This window comes from Ascidia mentula, chromosome 7, assembly GCF_947561715.1.
Source record: "Ascidia mentula chromosome 7, kaAscMent1.1, whole genome shotgun sequence".
In the NCBI taxonomy this organism is placed as follows: Eukaryota; Metazoa; Chordata; class Ascidiacea; order Phlebobranchia; family Ascidiidae; genus Ascidia; species Ascidia mentula.
Genome location: NC_138572.1, coordinates 14,978,746 through 14,999,916, shown reverse-complemented (window position 1 = coordinate 14,999,916; position 21,171 = coordinate 14,978,746). Strand labels below are relative to the sequence as shown.

Below are 21,171 nucleotides of genomic sequence, written 5' to 3'. Positions count from 1 at the left end.
AATTGTTGCTGGAAGAATTCCTAGTCATCATGCTGACCCCAAACTAAATTAATTCGTAACTTTTGTCAACAGAAATCATATTAAGTGAGTTGCAGACTGGACGACTGGGCCAATGTGATGATCTGTTAGGTCTCATCAGTGCAGCCTGGTGTTGGCTCCTGACAATTTTTCTCGCCAAACAACCAGTCAAAGATTTCCACAAACACTGGATGCAAACCTCTGAAGCCAATCGAGGTGAAAACCCTATGTCCATGAAAATGCTAAAGCCAGTGCTGCCGTCGGGCTCCATCTCACAGTAAATTATATATATATGCAGGGCTTGTGAAATTTTCTGAAGAAGACAATTTTTTGGGGAATTTAAGCTTATACCAGTGGTTCTTAACCAGTGTCAGTGCAGCAGGGGTCAGCAACGTGTGTTTATAAATTATGTACGTGCAAACCAGAGTATGTTGCCCTTATCTTGTTACCACTGTGTTGCCACCGCCATATGGGCTTCTCTAAAACACGCAATCTACGCAATCTACGCAATCTACGCAATCTACGCAATCTACGCAATCTACGCAATCTACGCAATCTACGCAATCTACGCAATCTACGCAATCTACGCAATCTACGCAATCTACGCAATCTATACCCAGGCTGACTTTTTACCTGAACTATATCTTTTCATAGGCCCATAGGAAATAAACTAAATATCTATAAACCATGGATCTAGCGCCATCTTTCGGCCAACACACGCAATGTACATTGCTCAGAACCAACGCAATCTGTTCGAAAATGGCGGGGGCATTAATTCAATTCAAATGAGCTGTGGCATCGTATGAAACTTTTATTTTGTGTTCAGTCTTTATGACCACTTGGCACATTGCTTGTCAGAGTTTGAATATATAGACGTACCCTTCTGTGCCTAAAATCAATTTTCAAACGTTTATAAGATGATAGTTTGTTTAAGGCACTTCCACATAATAGCACAATTTATCAATAAAACAATTGAAGAGCTTGGCGTGGCCGTGTATCAGTTTAATCTTCACTATCCTCTTAATACGATGCCACAGCTCAATTGAATTGAATTAATGCCCCCCCCCCCCCCCCCCCCCCCATTTTCAAACAGATTGCGTTGGTTCTGAGTAACATAGATTGCGTGTGTTGGCCGAAAGATGGCGCTAGACGTTAATTCTATGATTTATAGATATTTAGTTTACTTCCAATGGGTCTATGAAAAGATATAATTGTTTTTGCAGAGTCATAGCGATGCCAACCTGAGGATTGGAAAATAACGACTGGAAATAATTTAGTTGTTGTAAACACCAATACTTCTCTGCAATCCTGGGTAAAAAACACCCATATTGTAGTATTAGAAGTTAAACACACTCCGTTAGAATGCAATCTTACTCATAACAGAAAATGGCAATGAAAGATGACAAACATACGGTAAGCAGTATTGCTTTTAATTAACACAAAAAGTTTTGCATAAATGATATTTTATGAATTTTCTAAGACAAGGTTATGTTTTTAGACCTTCCCCACCATTGATATAAGTCATTGTTATTTAATTGTTACAAAATAATGAAGTATTGATGAATAATCTGATTGATTATATTTTAACCCAGTTTAAAAGCTAACAAAAAGTTGTTAAAATCTGCAACTTGTTTGTCAAAAATGACAACAGGTAAAAATGATTTAAGTGTTACAACGTCAAACCGAAGAAACACTTTTAAGTTAGTTAATGGTGACATTCTATGCAAGTGTGCAAGATATGTGATATTCACATAACATCAAGAAAACTAATTTACTTTTTCAATTTCAACAGGTTTCCATACATTGGAGACATCCACTAACATGCTGTAAACCCCAAACTTGACATTACCTTCTTACAGCTTCACATTGTGTTAAATTCACCTCAAATGTGAGTGTTTCTTGTGTGCAATCTGTTTCATAAAAAAACATTTCGTACATAAGCCAGTCTCAAGGATTGATTTGCTGATGTTTTTTGATTAACTTCTAAAACAACAAATAGTATTATTGAGCTGTTTCCATGGTGTTCTGTTATCCAATGAAACCAGCGATCGGGGCCCAGGGTGGGTGGTTACAGGTTACTACAAATCAGAGGATTGACACGACCTAATTATTGAAGAGGAAAACCTCACTATGTGATCATTTCCAACTATACTGTTGCAAATCATTCAAGTGAAAAGTCTACGGGGACAATGTCGTTCTACACATGATCTCACTTTTTCTAAATTTGAATATTCTCTCTATATAATCAGTATGTCAGCTTGGATTTTAGTACAGAATCACAATTTTATTCAAATGTAATCCATGGACTTTTCTGTCCCATTACCAACCTATTTCTATGTTTGCAGTGGATTTATGCAGTCAGCATGTTTGCCTCTTGGACAAAACCAGTTTTCGTCACAATATGAGTATGGAATATCTGGTTGGGGAATGCGGGGTGCAGGAAGTTTTCTATGTTTCTGGATATAATTGTTCATTGGGGTAATGTTAAAAGATGAAATTATACAAAGCACATGTTACTTGAAAACTTTTCGGCGCTGTACAAACTTACCCTATTTCTTTTATATTTATGTATTAACATTGAACAAGATACAAGTGACATCTATGACAACAGTAATAAAAACAAAAATCTCATTTCATTTTTAGAAGAATGAACAAATCACCATTTTCCAATTAATCGCAGCACGTCCAGCAAAAAAATGGCCACCAGTGGCGCCAGTGAGTATATTCGTCCATGAGAATTGCAGTCGCCTACTTGGCTGTTTGAGCCTGACAATGTTTACTGCAGTAAGAGTGGAAATTTTCTTTTTCCACTGTTAGCTACTGTATGGTAAAATCGAGTCATTCTTGTTTATCTGAAAATATTTCCACAAACAATTTCCAATCTTGTTTTTCAGAACGACGGCACTGACACACGTGTAGGGGTGACAGTGGGGGTCCTTTGGCATATTTAGACCCCAACACGACATGTCACACTATCTGGGGTATCACAAGTTGGGGCATCGGTTGTGGAAACGTAAACAAACCTGGGATTTACACGAGGGTATCAAGCTTTGTTCGATCTTATCAGATTCCTGACAAATATTCCCAACATTATTGATTGAGACTGCGCCGGTTTGTGTGTTTTTTTTTGATGTGATTTTGACAGTTTTATAGTTTCAAAACCAACAAGGCATTTAATTGTCCAGGATGAAATAATTTTAAACAAATCATTATTTGCAAAGTTTGTAATTGCGCCTTAAAAACTACTTCTAACCATTAAATAATATAAAAGTGCAGTGTATAGACAGGATGGCCAAGTTGCCTAAGGTAATGCGATCTGAACACAGCACGTTTATTATGTACTGTACTTTTTTAAGATAGGCAAAGTTGACCAAAACAGTGCAAAAAGATTGTTCACGCCTGCAACAATTGCTAACCTTGAATGGAAAAGCTTTCGTGCTTTCCATTTACTAAATATAGTGAAGGCATTTGTAATACTTAGGAAGAAACATATCTTGTGAAACTAGTTATTCCAAAGCATTCTTTTTCAAAAGTACTTTTACCTAAAATGCTGTGTACTTCAGATGTATTTGTGATAAACTCTACCGCCGCACCAACTGAACTATCGAAGGATGTGGGAAACCATCTATCAAGTTTATGTAAGTGCAATTTATCGTATACGACAATATTAAACCAAACTAAAGTAGTTTTTACAAGACAAGAAATATTTCATTTAACTACAGGTTTCGGACGACGAGGTGGCCGAGTGGTTAAGACGATGGATCGCTAATCCATTATGCTCTGCACGAATTTCCTGTGCCGAAAGTTTCCTTTGCTTGCACGAGTCCAGAGGGGTTTAAACATTTTCCTTGCTTCAAACCTAGCTGTGAGTTGCAAGATTAAATCAGATAACTAACAATGTACTTCACAAAAAGTTATTTTGGCATGAACAAACCATTTAAAACCAAAGAATTAACAAGAACAATAAGTTCGTATGTTTTAGTGTCATCTGTTGGTTTATCCGCTAGATGGCGCTGTCAAGCCATTCTAATTTGAATATGCCATTGGTAGCTGGAAAAGGTTACAATAAATTGAACGAACTTTCAACTTACTGTAGCAAGTTCTGTAATAAATCCGGAGTAGGTATTTCACAAGCTTTTCAATTGATATATTTCAAAAATATATATACCGCCTATGCTTTAAACATCATAAGTATATCTTATTCAAGTAGAATGTGTTTCTGTTGGGTATATTGCTATCGGGAGATTATCATAATACAAACTATCATACTGTAAAACATTGAATTGAATAAACTTGCTGGTTGTAATGGTTTCGCTTTGTATGTAACACACAGCTAATCATCAAGAACGGACCAACTGGAAATGAATGGAGTGCAAGGCCTTTTTGTCGTCTGGGCAGGGCAAGATTAAGCAGAGGGACTAAGTTTCAAATCATTATTCGTATTCACACCATATCGATCATGATATATTATAACGGAGCTCTTACCTACGTCTTACCGTAAGCTTACGTTAGTTTGTTATTGTATACAATATAGTGCAAAATATATATGTATTGACTATGCTTAAATGTTGGGTCGAAAAAGTAATGCATTTGTAACTGGAAAAGAATGGATAATGCTTTCTACCAAAAGATAACTGGCTTTGTGATATGTAAAGACAATTTATATTCAATACTTATAATACTATAATTGCTGAATATTCAACAATGTTAACTCTTTTCGGAAAAAGTTTGAGATTTTAAAAGATTTTCATGTAGTTGCTCTCTGCTGTTTAGAATTACGTGAAGATTGCTTTCCATTAGAGAAACCAACCACATTGCTGTTTACAACTCGCAAAGGACGGAACATTTTCGGCTTTTAACTGACCAAGATTGAGGTTAGCTGTACGAAGTTTTCCACAATTTATTACGGGGATGCACAACTCGGTCAAACGTGTCATTTGTGTTGTCAACTTTATTCAACGTCTTATCAACAGCCAGTATATTTTGTTCGTATATTCCCAGGTAGCAAACTGCAAGGAGCCACCACCGATATTCCTGTTCCGGCTTTCTGTCCTGAGGTCAAAGACGGATTGAGAATATTGGAAGGGGTCAACGCCAACCCCGGGAGTCAGCCGTGGCAGGTAAATGATTTTATGGGAGATTTGCAAAGTTATGTAGAAACGTACAATTATAGGAGAGCTCATTTCAAAAGCCATGCCTTATATTCGCTGTCAGTCAGATGCCGGCTTTCATAAAAGCTTACTTCCATGTGCACGTGTGTCTGTAACAGTGCTGGTTCTTAACCATTTTTCATCTTATTTCCCACCTTAAATTTAATCGGAATCCCTTTTTCCCACCAGTATTCAAATTTTTAAATGTAGAATTTAAAGATTGCTTTTTTGCTATATCTGTTATCCTTTTTTTACTTTTTCGGCCGCATGGCATGACCAATTGCCAAAAACCACACGACACACAGTAAATACAGATCATAATATTTCTCTTGTAACTACTTTTGTATATTTCGGTGCCGACTAATAACCCACAAACCCATAATTTCCCCCTACTAGTAAATTTTTCACCGGTTAAGAGCCACTATAAGCTTAATATCTTCGTGTTTACATCAAGTGTTCGAGGTATTTTTATCATTCTTACAGGTTTCCATACGTAAGAAGTATCCATTAAGAGGCCGCACCCCTCACTCTTGCGGAGGAACTCTCATCAACAGATATTACGTCCCCACAGCCGCACATTGTGTGGAATCCAGTTCGAAATCGTGAGTAATTTCCGAAGTTCTTTCGTGATGGAATAAATTAGGACAAAGTTCCAGACGGATCCAGGCTCGTAAAAAGTTTGCATTTCGGTGCACGTTGTGAGAATTTGGTGTCGATTTTAAGTTTGATTTCCGACAACAAGGTTTTCCATTTGGGGTCCACAGACCTCCTATGAACAATAATGCTTCCAGCTATCAAGTTCATTTTGTACATAAGGATATCACGAAATAAGGTCTTAAACAATTTCATTGTTGGTGTGGAGTGCCATAGAGTTAAAACAAATTACCATGGGAACCATTTCCATGGTTACAGGTTCACCAATGAGACGATCGTTCGGGTGGGCGATTACTACAACCGTGACGGACTCCAATTCAGCCAATCAGAGGGCGTAGAGGATTCACGTGACCTAGATATTGAAGAGGTTTGCAGACATCCTTACTACTCGTATCATTCGAATCCAACCAACGACTTGGCGTTGATTAAATTGAGACAATGCGTTTCATTCAAGTAAGATAAATTCACAAGGGACCTGGTACATTCCAAATTAGAATGCATTGCCTTGGTTTTTACACAACGTAAACGTAATACGCCCGAAGCTAGGAGTTATTAAATATCATGTGGAGATATCATTGTTTCATTTTAAACTTATTTCTATGGTTGCAGTCGATTTGTGCGTCCAGCATGTTTGCCTCTCGGACAAAACCAGTTTTCGTCACAATCTCGATGTGGAATATCTGGGTGGGGGGCGCATGGTCCCAGACACTGTAAGTTTTTTATGTTTTTCTGTGCATGAGTCGCTTTAACAGATGCTTGTCGACAGTTACGTTATTAGATAAGGGTTTTTGAATAAAACTGGAATGCCGGACTATTTTCAAACACGTTTCAAAATTGCCTTTCCATCCGCCTGCCAGCCTGTGAATGTATAGGCGATGCATTCGATGCAGCTTATAATTATGTAATACAGCACTGATGATAAAAACATGTCGTGTTTCAAATGTCTGTTTAACAATTTAGGTTTTGGCCTCTAATTCAAGGTTATTCACTTCAGTATTTTGCACATGGACAAGGGTTTTTGAAAACTTCAAGTTTCTTTTCCCAAATCTTTCCACAAACACCTGCGCGTTATGAATTAACCTCTGTATTCTGTCGGTACAATTTCATAGTACAGCGCATTCAATCTACGGTCGGCATATATAACATTTGTCAGTTACAACAACGAACACTGTGATGCAGTGTTGACGAAACTTGCTAAAGTCTTGCCAACCACATCCTTTAAGAATCACATCACAACATGCTTGTTGTTCGGCAGTTAACCCCATGGATTATCCACCCTGCCTCCAGCAGGCGCCAGTGAGCATATTTCCCAACGAGAATTGCAGCCGACTGCTCGGTGTTGACTACCTTAAGCACTCCATGATGTGCGCTGCGGTGAGAACAAAAAATTTCAATACCCATGCTGCCTTTTAAAGTTAATCTATCAAACACCTCTAGCTTTCCTGTTTAGTTTAGAATGCAACGTTTTGTAATTTTTGTTGTTGTTGCGATTGTTCGATGTCTGTTTTAACTTTTGCATTTGCAGGTAGTTTTTTTGCCTGAAGCACTTGTGTATTTTTCGTGTTGTTTGCTCAGCAATTGAACCAAACGTACATTTTCGGTTATTGTGGCTCGCACGTGTAATATAGACACTTTGGGCAACTGTACAAAAAAAATTTTTAACTTAGTAATCGCATTTTTTTATAAACTGTTGGCACTTTTGTTTTCCAGAAAGATGGCACTGACACGTGTCGGGGTGACAGTGGGGGTCCTTTGGCATGTTTAGACCCGAACACGACACGTCACACTATCTGGGGTATCACAAGTTGGGGCATCGGTTGTGGAAACGTAAATAAACCTGGGATTTACACGAGGGTGTCAAGCTATGTTCGTTGGCTTTACTTCAAAATGCGACTGAGACCAACTGATGAACAGTTTATGAGCGACGTTCGATTTTTCCGAGTGCTTGACAAATATTGCCAACATTACTGATTGTGTCTGCTGTGTGCGATTGTACTTGTGTATTTGATTAAAGTTCAGAACTTATTAACAAAATGGTTAAGCTTTGCGGTTGAAGATTGGATCAACATGATCTTCTTGTCTGCATTGACACAACTAAACTGGTGTGCACTAACTAGCGTCGTTACGTTGTAATGTTCCTTTTCCGACAACTGTTCTCTGAATATATGTGGGGAATTTTTGTTGAAACCGACGCGCGTAATGTTGACAGGATACACTGGTGAGCTAGCGCACGACTTTCCAGATCTTCCACATACGTATAGGGCAGTGTTTTCCAACCGGTGGTACGCGACGGCATTCCAGGTGGTACGCGAGCACCTTTCCGTAATTAGCGGATATTGTTCGAATTGGAAAAGCCGTAAATGATCCCAAAATGTTTAAATGTTTGTTACTTCATCCTCTAGGTTACTTTGTCACACTTAACTAGGTGGAACGCGATGAAATTGTTTTACCTCCAAGTCGTACGCGAACACAAGAAGGTTGGGAATCACTGATGTGGGGGATCTCTACAACCGTAATCAGACAACGCTTTATGCTCTTGCATGACACGGCGTGATCGTCCCATTCCGAAGTGCAGCTTGCGATATGGTCTTGTCGGTTAACTAACCAGGAAATCTTCTACTTTGTGGTTCTTTGCATTTGACGTCGATTCGTTAGGGACCAAAATAGGTAGGAACGAATGGTGACGAACCACAGTAGAGGTGACATTATGGCCAAGCAAAGTAACTGGGAACCAATAGTGTTGGGTCGGGACGTGATGTTATTTCACCACAAATTGGTTGTTAAAAGAGTTCTGTTTTTGTTGCTATGCCTCCAGCAGGTTTAGTCATTCATAGCTTCAACGCCCACTGGTAAGTTGATTTCCGCAGCCTGGCGCCTACGTTAGAAATCGCCCAATAATCAGCTACATGTGCTATTGCATATGTTTTCTAACTCTTCCACTGTAGATGTTCTGCAATGACGCATCACAACTAAACTGCCTTACACTTAAAAGGAAACGTAATTTCCGTGTTTTGCACGGGCGCACACAGGTTGACGGATATTTCCCACCACAGGTAATTGGAAATACCACACAGATTAACGGAGCAGTACGCGTTGATGGAGTTAAATAGGTATCTCTTCTAATATCAACTTTAAACAAACCATCGTTGAAAAGGTTTGTGATTGCGTCTAAAAAACTAGGCTACTTCAAAACATTATTAAATAATATAACAAAGTACAGTGTAATATGTGTTTGTTCACTTAACAATGCTGGTTTTCAGATATTTTCGAAGTATTTATGGTTCCGACTTCGCGTCACAATGGGTCTGACGTTACAATGCTTCAGGTATATATTGACTAAAAATGCATAGGATTAGATAGGAGTATTTTACTAAAACGTGTGTAGCGCAGCCCTAAATCCTTTTGTGGGAAAACTATTACGTTTAGGCAAAGCAGAAATTGTCGAAAATTGTAAGTACCAAGCAACAAAAACAAAAATTTTTATTTATTCGAAGAAAAATATCTGGAATTAACCGCAACTTGCGCGTCTTGTAGCTGCATTGCATTGATGTGCGCGTTTAGTGTATCGTTACATGGCAAAATTGCAGCATATGAAACAAAAGGCTCCAAATCAAATGATCAACGTGTTCTCCTAATTCTCTAGGTCATGGATTCCCAAACTTTTTCGGCCGTGGACCTCATTTTGTGAACCTGTTTTTCTCGGACCCCCTGTCTTACGTCATATCATTTTGCAACGTAATCAGCGTTGGGAATTCCACAAACAATATCAACAATGGCGATTAGGGTGAATTCTTACGTCATAGACGCATAGTAAAAGAAAAAAAATTGTAAACAAGTTTGAAATCGTAAGATACAAGGATAGTGTAAGAACCATTCAAAAGTAGAGTAAATGTAAAATGTACGTATTGTAAAGCTTACGAAACCACTCCAGTTATGATTACTACTTACGCACTGTATAAAACGTAGCAATTGTTTTTTGCGGGGTTGTCGTTACGGACCCCAGTGCAGTCGTTGCGGACCCCGGTTTGAGAATCCCTGCCCTAGGTCACTTGAGAACGTTTTGCAAAAGATTATAAAATTTACGAAATTTTCCTAACTTAGTTGTACGCACCAACAAAAAAACATAACAGATAAGCTTTAGTATCAGTCTACTTTCAGTTTCAATATGATCAAGATTTATTCACCGCAGTAAAAACGCCCACAACAGCGAAAGTTGGGGCCACACGCGCTGGTAGCCGTTAATTAAAGATGTTTTCTTCGCCTATACGAAAAAGTTTTTGTTTTTGATGTCTGGTACTTACATTCTTCGACAAATTCTGCTTTACCTAAACGTAACAGTTTTCCCACAAAAGGATCTATGCCTGCGCTACACACGTTTTAGTAAATAGCTCTTATCTAAACCAATGCATTTTCAGCCAATCTTTACCTGCAGCATTGTGATGTTTGAACCATTGATGACGCGTAATCGAAACTATGAATAACAATTGTGTAGCCTGTATGTTTAGAGTTTCCAGTCGTCCGGACATTTACGAAAATTGGCAGTTTAATTCCTGTGTCAGTGGAAATGACCGGAATTTTGAAGATGGTACCTCTCAACCTCTTATAATAACATCTGAACTAAGTATCATTCTTTAGTTGCGAAGGTCAAGTGTCTGAAAGGTCTCAAATGGTTTTTAAAGCCAAAATTTGTTAACGTAACTGAAATTACTGTGTCCGAAATTGCGCTTATGCAAATATGATTACCTTATGCTAACAGTCGTTTTTGATATTCTTGTGCTGACAAGTAAGTTTGTTATTTATGTTGTTTGTGAATTATGGGCGGCCAGAAGGGTCATATTTCGTCTAAATCAACACGTTGCTTATTTAACCAACGTGTTGCTTGTTAAGCAACGTGTTACTTGGCGCCGGAAGAGTCCAAATTCACACGTTGCTTATTTAAGCAACATGTTCGTTAAATAAGCAACATGTTGGTTAAATAAGCAACATTTTGGTTAAATAAGCAACGTGTGAATTTTGACCCTTCTGGCGTCAACCAACACGTGGCTTAATAAGCAACATGTTGGTTAAATAAGTAACGTGTGAATTTTGACCCTTCTGGCGTCAACCAAAACGTGGCTTAATAAGCAACATGTTAGTTAAATAAGTAACATGTTGGTTAAATAAGCAACGTGTTGATTCAGACGAATTGTGACCCTTCTGGCCGCCCATAGTGAATTGCACTGTTAAGAACTTCACACTGTCCGTGCAGATGGTATAAAATTCAATATTCAGCTATAATATGCAAGCTCAACAACATCCTGACAGATTGGTGCACAAACATTTCTAATGCTAAACTACTGTAACATACGTCACAGAAACCAGTGCTTGAATTGCGTAATGTTTTGCGCACAGCTTTGCATATGTAGGCCTACTGCATAATCCCATAATGTGACCCAAATGATTTAGCCATCGAATATTCTCGAGTAAAGTGATTCATTCAACATCCTGTTTACCACATAAAATGTTCTCCTATGCTTATGTCACATCACACCTATGTTCTTGTATTATATTACTTCAAGCGCCTCATGATATCACGTGACATTATTGACCAATCAGTTCTCAGTATGGAGAGCTTTAAAAAGCCCAGTTTAGACCGGTAAATGCATTCTATTTGATTCCATTCGATTCTACTTGTTCTATCGTATTACTGTTACACTGCTATTGAGACTCTACAAGCTATTCGCCGGCTTGGTATTTATTCCCACAGCCTGATAATAAACTGTTTATTTGGGAAACAACGGTTTGCTGGTGAGGTTCAAACCTTACACTACCATCAGTACTTGGTATAAATTATACTGAAGTCCATGCATAAAGATATCAAATTTATTCCTTCCTTTTCGTCGTCAGATTCAGTTTCATAATGGAATTCGAATCATGACAAACTGAAAGCGAAACGTAGCGCTTTGTGACGTCACCACTGCTGTGTTTTCGTATGGCGTGCAGTAGTTTTTTGTTTGTTGCGTCATTAGGGAATGGGGCGAATTTGTGATATTAACGCATGGTGTCTTAGGGTCGGTAAGCATGTGTTGTGCCGTAGACAGAAGTTTGTTAATGTTTTTATACATAGAGTTGTCGCCTTGGTGAATAGATTTTGTGATAAATATTCAGGTTGCGAATATTTATTCGACATTGTATACGTGGGTCGAGCGGGGGATTACCCAGCCGACACAGCTGATAACTCCACATGTATTTACTTGTGGTTTGTGACCAGTGTTGGGATTCAGCCGGTTCGCACCGGTTCATAGAACTGTCTCACGAAATTTTATGAGATCAGCGAACCGGTTAGCATTACTGGTTGCTGTCAATATGACTTTTTGTAACAGAACCCGCTGAAAAATATAACTTTTGTGATAGAACCGGCCGAAAAAATTGAATTCCACCACTGCTTTTGACTGAATGCTGCCAATCGCATGACTCATTTCCCGTCTCAATTACCTGAAAGGGCGAGGACCATTCTTAAAGTAGCCACGCATGAAACGGGAAAATCTCTATCGCCCGTCTGTGTGGTGGTTATAGAGCATCTACCATTCTTACATGCGGTGCCTGCTTTGAGAACTGACACAAGTTGAATTCCCATAGTTACAACTACTTACATTAAATCCTGGTGTTGCTTGTAGAATAATTTGTAAAACTATAGCAAGTTACAAGCAGTCAGTTCCATCATTTCAACGCAAGATGCCGAACGGCGGAAACAAACGTTTTCCTTGCCTGCAATCTTCAATACTGGCTTGAATAAATTAACCATAGTTTTGCTTACTTTGCCTGGCAGTGCTTACTGTAGTGACCAAATATGTGTACTTCAGTTTTTTTCTGGCATCTACAATACATTAGTTTACTTTTATGTTCATGAGTATGTGTGTTTTTGAATTGCATAATATACAAATCTTTACACACCGTAGGCTACATATGTGTAATATATTGCTATACTGTACTTGCGATACAAAGCTACACCTGCTAATCCAAGAATGGCCGAACAACAAACAGAAGAAGAAAATTCACAAAACATTGTTGCCGAGGTAAGCTTGTTGTTCTTGAATATTGAGATTTGCTGTACTGGTGGTAGGCGTTGGAGAAAATCATTTGTGAGTGACAGATTTTATTTTTTGCACGTAACAAAACGCATGTGGGTAGCTTAGAGCAGTATTGGATTTCAGAATATTTCAACGACCATGCTGTCTTTTTGGACGATTAATATTAGTGTGTTTGGTTACTTTTGTTAGTTCCATTGCAGAACCTACACCTACATGCTGGTGACGTACATCACCATCAGACTGTGGATGAACATCTGCATCAAAACATTGTTGCCGAGGTAAGCTTGTTGCCGTTTCTATTTATGCCCTGCAGAAGAGACTAATAGTCATGGAGAATTTGACTTAACTCTAAAAGGTTGCGCTCCATAGGTGTTTGCCACGTTCGTCTCTAATGAACGCGCCGAGTGTAGTGCGCAGAAACTGAAAGATAATGTACTTCGTAAATAGAGAACTTTCGGGTTTTGCTCAGGTTTGGAAAAATGTTTGCAAATGTTGAATTGTAAGTTATATCAAGTCAAATCTATTTGCGGCTGCACAAATTGAGAAGTCCTCTGTCCCAAAACTAGCAAACAACTTGTTATTTGCCGCTAGCTCCATGGCAAAGGTGCACCATTTCATTCCAGAACCTTCAAATTGGTGATGTATATGTGCACCAGCCAATTGTACATTAGAATACTGTGATACAGCAACAACAGCCGCCAACAGCATCACCAGCTAACACAGATGCTGCCATAAAACCCCAAGGGGGGCAACAAGGTACAAAACAATCAAGTGATAAACGTTTCACTTCAGCATTTCCCGCTCAATACTCGCTAAGCCTGTTTACATAAACGCTTCGCTCAATAGGTTGGGATACAAATGCTTGTATTCAAGTGGAAACCAAACTGATTTAGCATTTATATTCGACCATTTGGAGATGACAAAATTGTTAGCATAATTGCGACTCATTTAACAATATCTGTGTCTAGCCCCAACGACAACATAGAATCTAATTCAACATATTATGTGACTTAGACCGTTAGACTCTGATTAAATGACGTGGACATTATCACCTTAAAATTGTCACTACAGATAATATTTCACTGAATCCATTCTACATTTTTGTTTATGGTTGTCAGCAATCTAGCTACCAATGATCAGTTAGGTTGCTATACATGATGCATTGCTATGGAAATCTGGTGCTATGTCTGGGAATGCAAGTTCTTGTACATGTTTGGCTTTTATGTAATGAGTTTATGTAATTTCAGAAATTATCAAGCACCTAAAACTCCATTGCGGAGCATGGGTTAGACGCAGCGCTGTGAACTTGGCTGTTGTGACTAAGTTCTCATCTTCTGGGGCGTGTTCTGCACTATAACTAATTTGACTCCGTGAACAGAATGCGTTTACGAATTATAGCACAAGAGTCATATCAATGGAATTTAAAACTGGGTAACCGAGTGCTTAAGAGAGAGCGACTGAGCAAGAGCAATTAACATATATACCACTTAGATAGAGGCTGTCTAAGTTCCAGTTACAGTAGTTGTTGGGGGCTGTGGGCGTGCGTGTCTTGGATGTCACAACACCGACCTCTGCCTTTTAGGAAAGTCATATTCCGATTGAAATAAGAATGTGTCTGACTTCAGCATTAAAGACGAAAGCATTCTGTCCGTGACATTTTTGCGTGAAAGGTGTAAAAAAGTTTTCAGATACTTTTATGTGTTTAGTAATTTGTGTTTGGATCCAGATGCTCGGGAGCTCTCACTTCCCTTGCAGAATCATGATGAGAATGCGATCATTTTTGTCTACTTGAACGAATAGTGCACTTTACAGCTTGTCAGAATAATGCATTCAACAGGTTTCGCAAACTATGTGTGCCGCGAAAAATTGATGAAAGAGTTTCGACGGAGATATGAAACCATTCTACACATGCGCTTATATGTTGCCACTGCAAACATTCTGGTTATGTGGCATCAAACCATGAATTGTTTCAATACTTTGCTCACAACTCATAACCTCGTGACATCACAAATAACCTACGTAACCATTTTACAAACCATTTGAGGACAAGTGTTGGAATATTTCGGTAGCAGTGACAAGCGAAACTGTGCAAACATACGGGAAGTAAAAGTGTTTGTGAAAACGTTTAAATCAGTTGGTAGATACGACAGTACAGGGACAGCTATTTCCAATATGGATTACGGTGGACATCAGAAGATTCCAGTTTACCGTATCTGGTGTTAAGCCAAACTGTCAAATGAAGCTACGGTGCCAGTAAGTTACCAAGGCATCTTCACGCCAATCACCTGGGCTTAGAAAGTGAGGAATTTTCTTCACGCTTGTTTGGCCAACATGTAAAACAAACACTGTAGCTAAAACACCATACGTCTATCTTTGATGAAGCTTTTTTGCTGACTGTGGAACGGAAACACTCTCATACAATCGATAAAAGTTCTTCCTCTGAAAAACAGAAAATATACAACCTTGTTAAAAAACCTGGCTTGTTTCCCATGTTTTGCTGAGTGATTATGATTTCGATTGATTTACTTCCCGCTCATATGTTCGCGTCCACTTTTTCTGCACACTTTCTTCACACTATAGGTTTCGCCAGGCCGGATAATTTAGAACTGGGAACATAACTAGTAGAAAACCAGAATTTTTTTTGCCGTTCAACGCAAACATAAGTCTTTAATTATTCTGCAGATATAACCTGAAGTTTGAAACGCCTTTTGGCTCAATTTTATACAGCACACGTTACCACGTAGCTACCTGAATTAACACGCCCAAAACTCTACTCAAAACTGCACGAAACTGGCTCAAATTCGCCCAAGCAACAGCACATGCATACGTGCTAACTCAACCCTAAAATTGACCCCATTGCTTCACTGATTGCTTTGTGACGTCCTCCTTCTATTGTAACAGAGGATCAAATACAAGGTGGAAATGTTCCGCCGCCAAACTTATTTTAATAGAAGATTCCAATATGCGTCCTTTAGCAGATTTTGTTTTATCCTCCATAAAGTGTACTGCATTGTGGGTAAAAATACAACCAATCAGAGAGTTACAACTCGAAATTTGCCTGTTACAACTAAATATACTCTGTGATGTTTATTGATGTCATCTGAAATTACGTTTGTTCCTACTCCGAAGCAAAGAAGTTCCATTAACTAAAACTTTGTAAACAAGCATTTGAAAAGAAAATATGATGATACTGTCGCCACACAACACATGTATATACTATAAAAGGCCCAAAGCGTATAACTATGTTATGACCGAGAGTTAAAACCAAAGTCACTGTAATCACGCGTTCAACGCATGTCCAAGTTGTGATGTCCAATAAAACGACATGGGAAAAAAGAAGAACTCATTTCCGGTTTAGGTCAATTCCTGACCGGACAATTTAATAGGAAAAACCTGCCGAGCTGGTGGCAGGTGAAAAAATTGTAGCCGGTAGAAGCAGCCACATTATAGATGTGTTATAAACGATGTAATTTGGGCAATAAAGTCATATAGGTAACTTAGGCAACCAAACTAACTATGTAAATCAAGTTAAAATAATTACAGACATTTCTTTGGCAAATAATAAATAAAGGTTGATTTAAACACAAGTACTTCTTTCGCAAATGATAAATAAAGCTAAAATAAACATAACTACTTTTAGTTATTCTGAAAACAAAGTCTACCTATACATAAATAACCTATTAGGGCACTTAGTTAATTAAGCTATATAAATAACTGACGTAATCGACCAAATCGGTCAACTTCAAGTTGCATTCAAGTTGCGCAACAACCGCAGACTATATAAGCAGAGCGACTAGCGCCTTCAAAATCAGTGTGTTTTAACTGTTGCTGTGTAAGGGTCTAGGCTGTTGGTTCTGCTTTAGTACACTGTATAGGAGCCCCAATTGTACTGTACTGTACTTGGATTTATTCGTTGGATTATATCAATAAATGGATTTATGAACAACTTTGGACTGGCTTGAAGCTTGGTGGATGTATGTGTTTAGTCGGGAGTTAGACTATTTAGAAGACGCACAGACTTGTGTAAAGGAGTTCTTTAACTCCAACAGTAAACCTTGAGATAGAGAAGGCAAGTTGCCTACGAGGCCGAGTTGCCAACGAGGCTCAGTCGGATCCGTAAGGTGCGAGGCCGATACGCAGTCGTACCCCACGGTCACCCAGCGGGGACATACCCCGACAACGGGTAAACCGACAACTGGTGCCCAGAAGTTTGGCGAGTTCACTGCACAAGTCAGTGTCATCAAAACTTGTCCGGATATTATTCCGACCATTCTCGGATTTAGCAGCCAAATTTCCCGCCGAACGGGTTAATTCACACCCGTTCCAGTTCCAGCAGCCTACCCAGCACAGCAACAGCAAGCAGTCAACTGCACCAGTCATTAACAAACAAGAAGACAACTTCCGGCAACTGTTCGGATTATACGAATTATACGGATTTATACGGATTTATACGGATTTATACGGATTAACGGATTTATACGGATTAACGGATTTATACGGATTAACGGATTTATACGGATAACGGATTATACCCGCAACTGGTCTGCCCTCATCCTTTTCAAAGAAAAGAATACACTGATTAGGCCGGACAAGCGCCAAACGGATTAACCTTACTATTGGATTTACTACAGCTTGTATCTAATTACATCCCATACGGAGAAAGAACACTGGAACTACAGGAAAGTGCCATCAGGGAGAACAGCTTATTCAACAAACATTTATTGCATCAAAACGCTAATATACAATCATCACGTTGCCGCACGTGGTAAAGTCCGCAACTTTGGCTGAGAAAGGCAATAAAAAACGTAAAACTGTACCACCTGGTAACTCAATTGCATCTAGAACTAGATATCAAACTCAAATAAGAGCAAGTATGGAAGCCCCAGTCGACACCTTGTGGGCTGAAAATCAAGGAAACACACTGCCACCTGATAATCCCACAGTTTCAGGTCGCACTTCCCCCAGACCAAACACAAATGATGTAGAAAGTTTGGGCAGAAACCCATTTAGCATACCCCCCTCCCAAGATAAGCATGCTGACATAAGGCCATCCAACACCGACCAACATGTTTTTACAAACGCACCTTTTCCACGTCAAACGTTTAACTTCACAGCTGGAATTAAAATTCCAAAACTATGGTCGCAACACAACTACCGCTCTTATTTTCTGTACCTCGACCGATACTTTCAAACGTATAATATAATGGACGACAGAGACAAATTTGCTCAACTTTTGTCAGGATTTTCACAAGAACAATGTGCCAGATATGAGCACGTTATTGCACAGGCAGCTATTTCACTTACCCCTTATACAACTCTGAAAAATTCTTTAATTCGCTTGTCCACTGGAACAAGCAGCACAGCTTGGCTCTCAAAGCTGAAATCTTTGAGGTTAGACTCAGGTGAACTTCCTTCAACTTTCATGGGACGATTATGCGCAGTGTGCGCAAAAGACCCAATCTATGACGAGACAACACGCCAAATTGTGGTGGACAATTTTCTTGATAAAATGCCAAGGGACGTCAGCAATGTACTTCGCGCCCAACACCCAGACATATCTCTAGAAGAGCTGGGGTTGCTGGCTGACAGAATCATTACGCCAACTGATTATAGTGTACCGGAAGATCAGACACAAAATAATGAAATGCAGAGAATTACCGGTCAGATACAAGAACTGTTTACTGAGTTAAAGTCTGATATAAGCAATCAAAGACAACAAAGTCGCAGAAATTTTGTTGAACAAAACAAAAGTAACAATATGACCAACCGACGAAAGTTTTCATACCGCCCGACAAGACAAGAATATGCACAACAGTGTAGAAATCAAAACGGTTATTACGAGCCACAACAAGGAAATCACAGACAGCCCTTCCGACAATACCAAAGGCAAGGGCAAATAAATACTCAGTCTACCCAGCACCAACACCAGTCAACAGATGGCTTGTGTTTTTATCATGCACGCTTTGGTGACAAGGCGTTAAAATGCAACAAACCTTGCAGTTACAATCAAGTCAATAATATCAACATCTGTAAGCCTATGAACCGACCGAATCAGATTCCAAAAGCACCAAATCGACGGCAATATTCCGAGTCGGCCTCAAACTCTTTGCCGCATGTCTACGACAAAAATAATAAAATGTCATTTCTGTTGGACACTGGATCATCCAAAAATTTCCTCCCAGTTACACAGCACCACACCCAAGAAGTTGAATCAGATTTTATTGGACCAGGCGGAGAGCCCATACCCTACTTTGGACAAACTGTACTTAACATTGACATTGGCTTCGGCAACATGCCTGTAACTTTCTCTGTTTGCAAAGTTAAAAGACCTGTTCTCGGATACTACTTCCTTCAAAAGCATGACTTGTTTATCAGACCTGATAAAAATCTGTTGCAGTCATCACAAAACAGGAAATCAGTTCAATTTAACATGAAAGAAAGCTCAAAGCAAATAAATACAGTGCTTGTAAAAGTTCCGCATCGAGACAGTCATGCAAATAACACTCTTATCAAAACAACTACAAAGGACAAGCCTAGCATTGTTGTGGCAAACACACTTAGCTCAACAGACGTGCCCCAACATCAACAAAAAACTAAACTTCATTCTTTTTCAACCGCAAATAAGCTGTCTCTGCACGAAACTAAAAAAGCCAGATACTCAAAGGCCAGAAAACGCCAAATTAGCAATGTAACAATTACAGGAGGAAACAATCCTCGCTTACCAAAGCAGTCTGTTCAACTGCAACAAAAACCATATGCCAACTCTTCTTTTTCTGGTGATGGAAGTAGAAAATCTTTTTCCAAATTCAACTGCGAACAGTTCCGTATGAATCAGTCAGAAGCGACCATCATGCGAAATGACCGCCATGAAATTTCAAGGTATGACTACTCCGGTCTTGGTGAAGTCATCCATAAAGTCACAAGACTATTACAATTTACAAATATAGTGAGCCGTCTGTGTTTACTGAAGGCCGCATAAAATTTCCAACACCCGGCATCTGCAAGAATTTTGATAAATCAACGACGCACAATTTTTACATAGATTCGTTACATTTTTTATGTTTGACCCACCAAAACGTTATATGTGTTTATATATGTATAAGAACCGAATCAATGCTTAACACAATTTCACTCCGCCAATGTAATCTCATGCAACGTGCATCGCCTTTCCTTCTGCATCTCTCAAATCAGGATATAAATTCCTGAGGCAGCTATCTTATGCGACGCGCATCCTTCAACACGTAAACATCAGCAGTGATCAACCCCACAAAACCTTATAATAACTGAATGGGGTCACTCGATCAGTGACTGCGGCAGCCGACATATTAATGCAATTGTGCTGTTCAAATAAATATAAGTCATGAGATCCCTACGTTTGGAATCTATTCGCGACAAGACTCCGTTCCACTGAACCTGATTTGGGCCCAGTCGGGTGACGTGGAATGGGTCTTCTTGCAATAAATAACGTAGATCTTCACTTTAGTTCGCGATTTGTATTTACCTCGAGGAATGCGAATCGCGTTTTTATCTTCAACACACAAGGCATTTTACAGCCATTTACAGCCTTGTTCATGAGGACACTTCTGTCCAATATCTCACTTTTACCGATATTTAATGGCACCAAGCGCATAAACGTGGAAGTAGTTGGTATCCTATGTAATCACTCTTCCACAGTTCAAAATTTTGAAGCAATTTTTCAAGCCATTTCACGATACAAACAACGAATGCGCGTGCACCTACTTACACCTTGCTTGCAATTTCAATGGTGTAAAGCCTAATAACGCTATAAACAGTTTCGCAAAGCGACAAAGCGAAATAATAAAAGAGATATATAGTCCACATAGTGGCAACTATTAATAATCATACGCTTACTTAACATCAATTATACGCTTGTTACTGTGTTAATAACAACAGCTATCGCCTATGTATCAATGTAAAATTTGTGTATATGTATTCTCGTTGCTCTCCATAATGTACTAAAATAATCTATAGATCTACAATTATATCTTTGTAAATGTCTCCAAGTCTAAACAATTGTGTCCCGTGATTGCTTTGTTATATGTATATATGTTACAATCGAACAACGGAAATTTGTGTAAATATATATATATATGTTTTGGTGTACTATAAAATATATTTGTGAGTGTACTTTGTACGTCGCTCTCTTCAACAGAACCAACAACTTGCGTTCATATATGGACCGCAAGTACCAGACAAGCGGGGGGGTATTATGTCGCCACACAACACATGTATATACTATAAAAGGCCCAAAGCGTATA

The 21,171-nt window shown here is 39.0% G+C and overlaps 1 long non-coding RNA gene and 1 pseudogene across 1 annotated transcript in view; both read left to right on the top strand.

The window, feature by feature from the left end:
- The first annotated feature begins 2,232 nt into the window (after window positions 1–2,232).
- Window positions 2,233–21,171, top strand: part of LOC145908056 (uncharacterized) — a 47,032-nt gene continuing 28,093 nt past the window's right edge. The window contains exons 1-2 of the long non-coding RNA XR_014402927.1: window positions 2,233–2,266; window positions 2,364–2,496. This is a non-coding gene — a long non-coding RNA (uncharacterized LOC145908056). The remainder of the gene's footprint in view (window positions 2,267–2,363; window positions 2,497–21,171) is intronic.
- Window positions 4,603–7,793, top strand: LOC145908785 (chymotrypsinogen A-like; annotated as a pseudogene).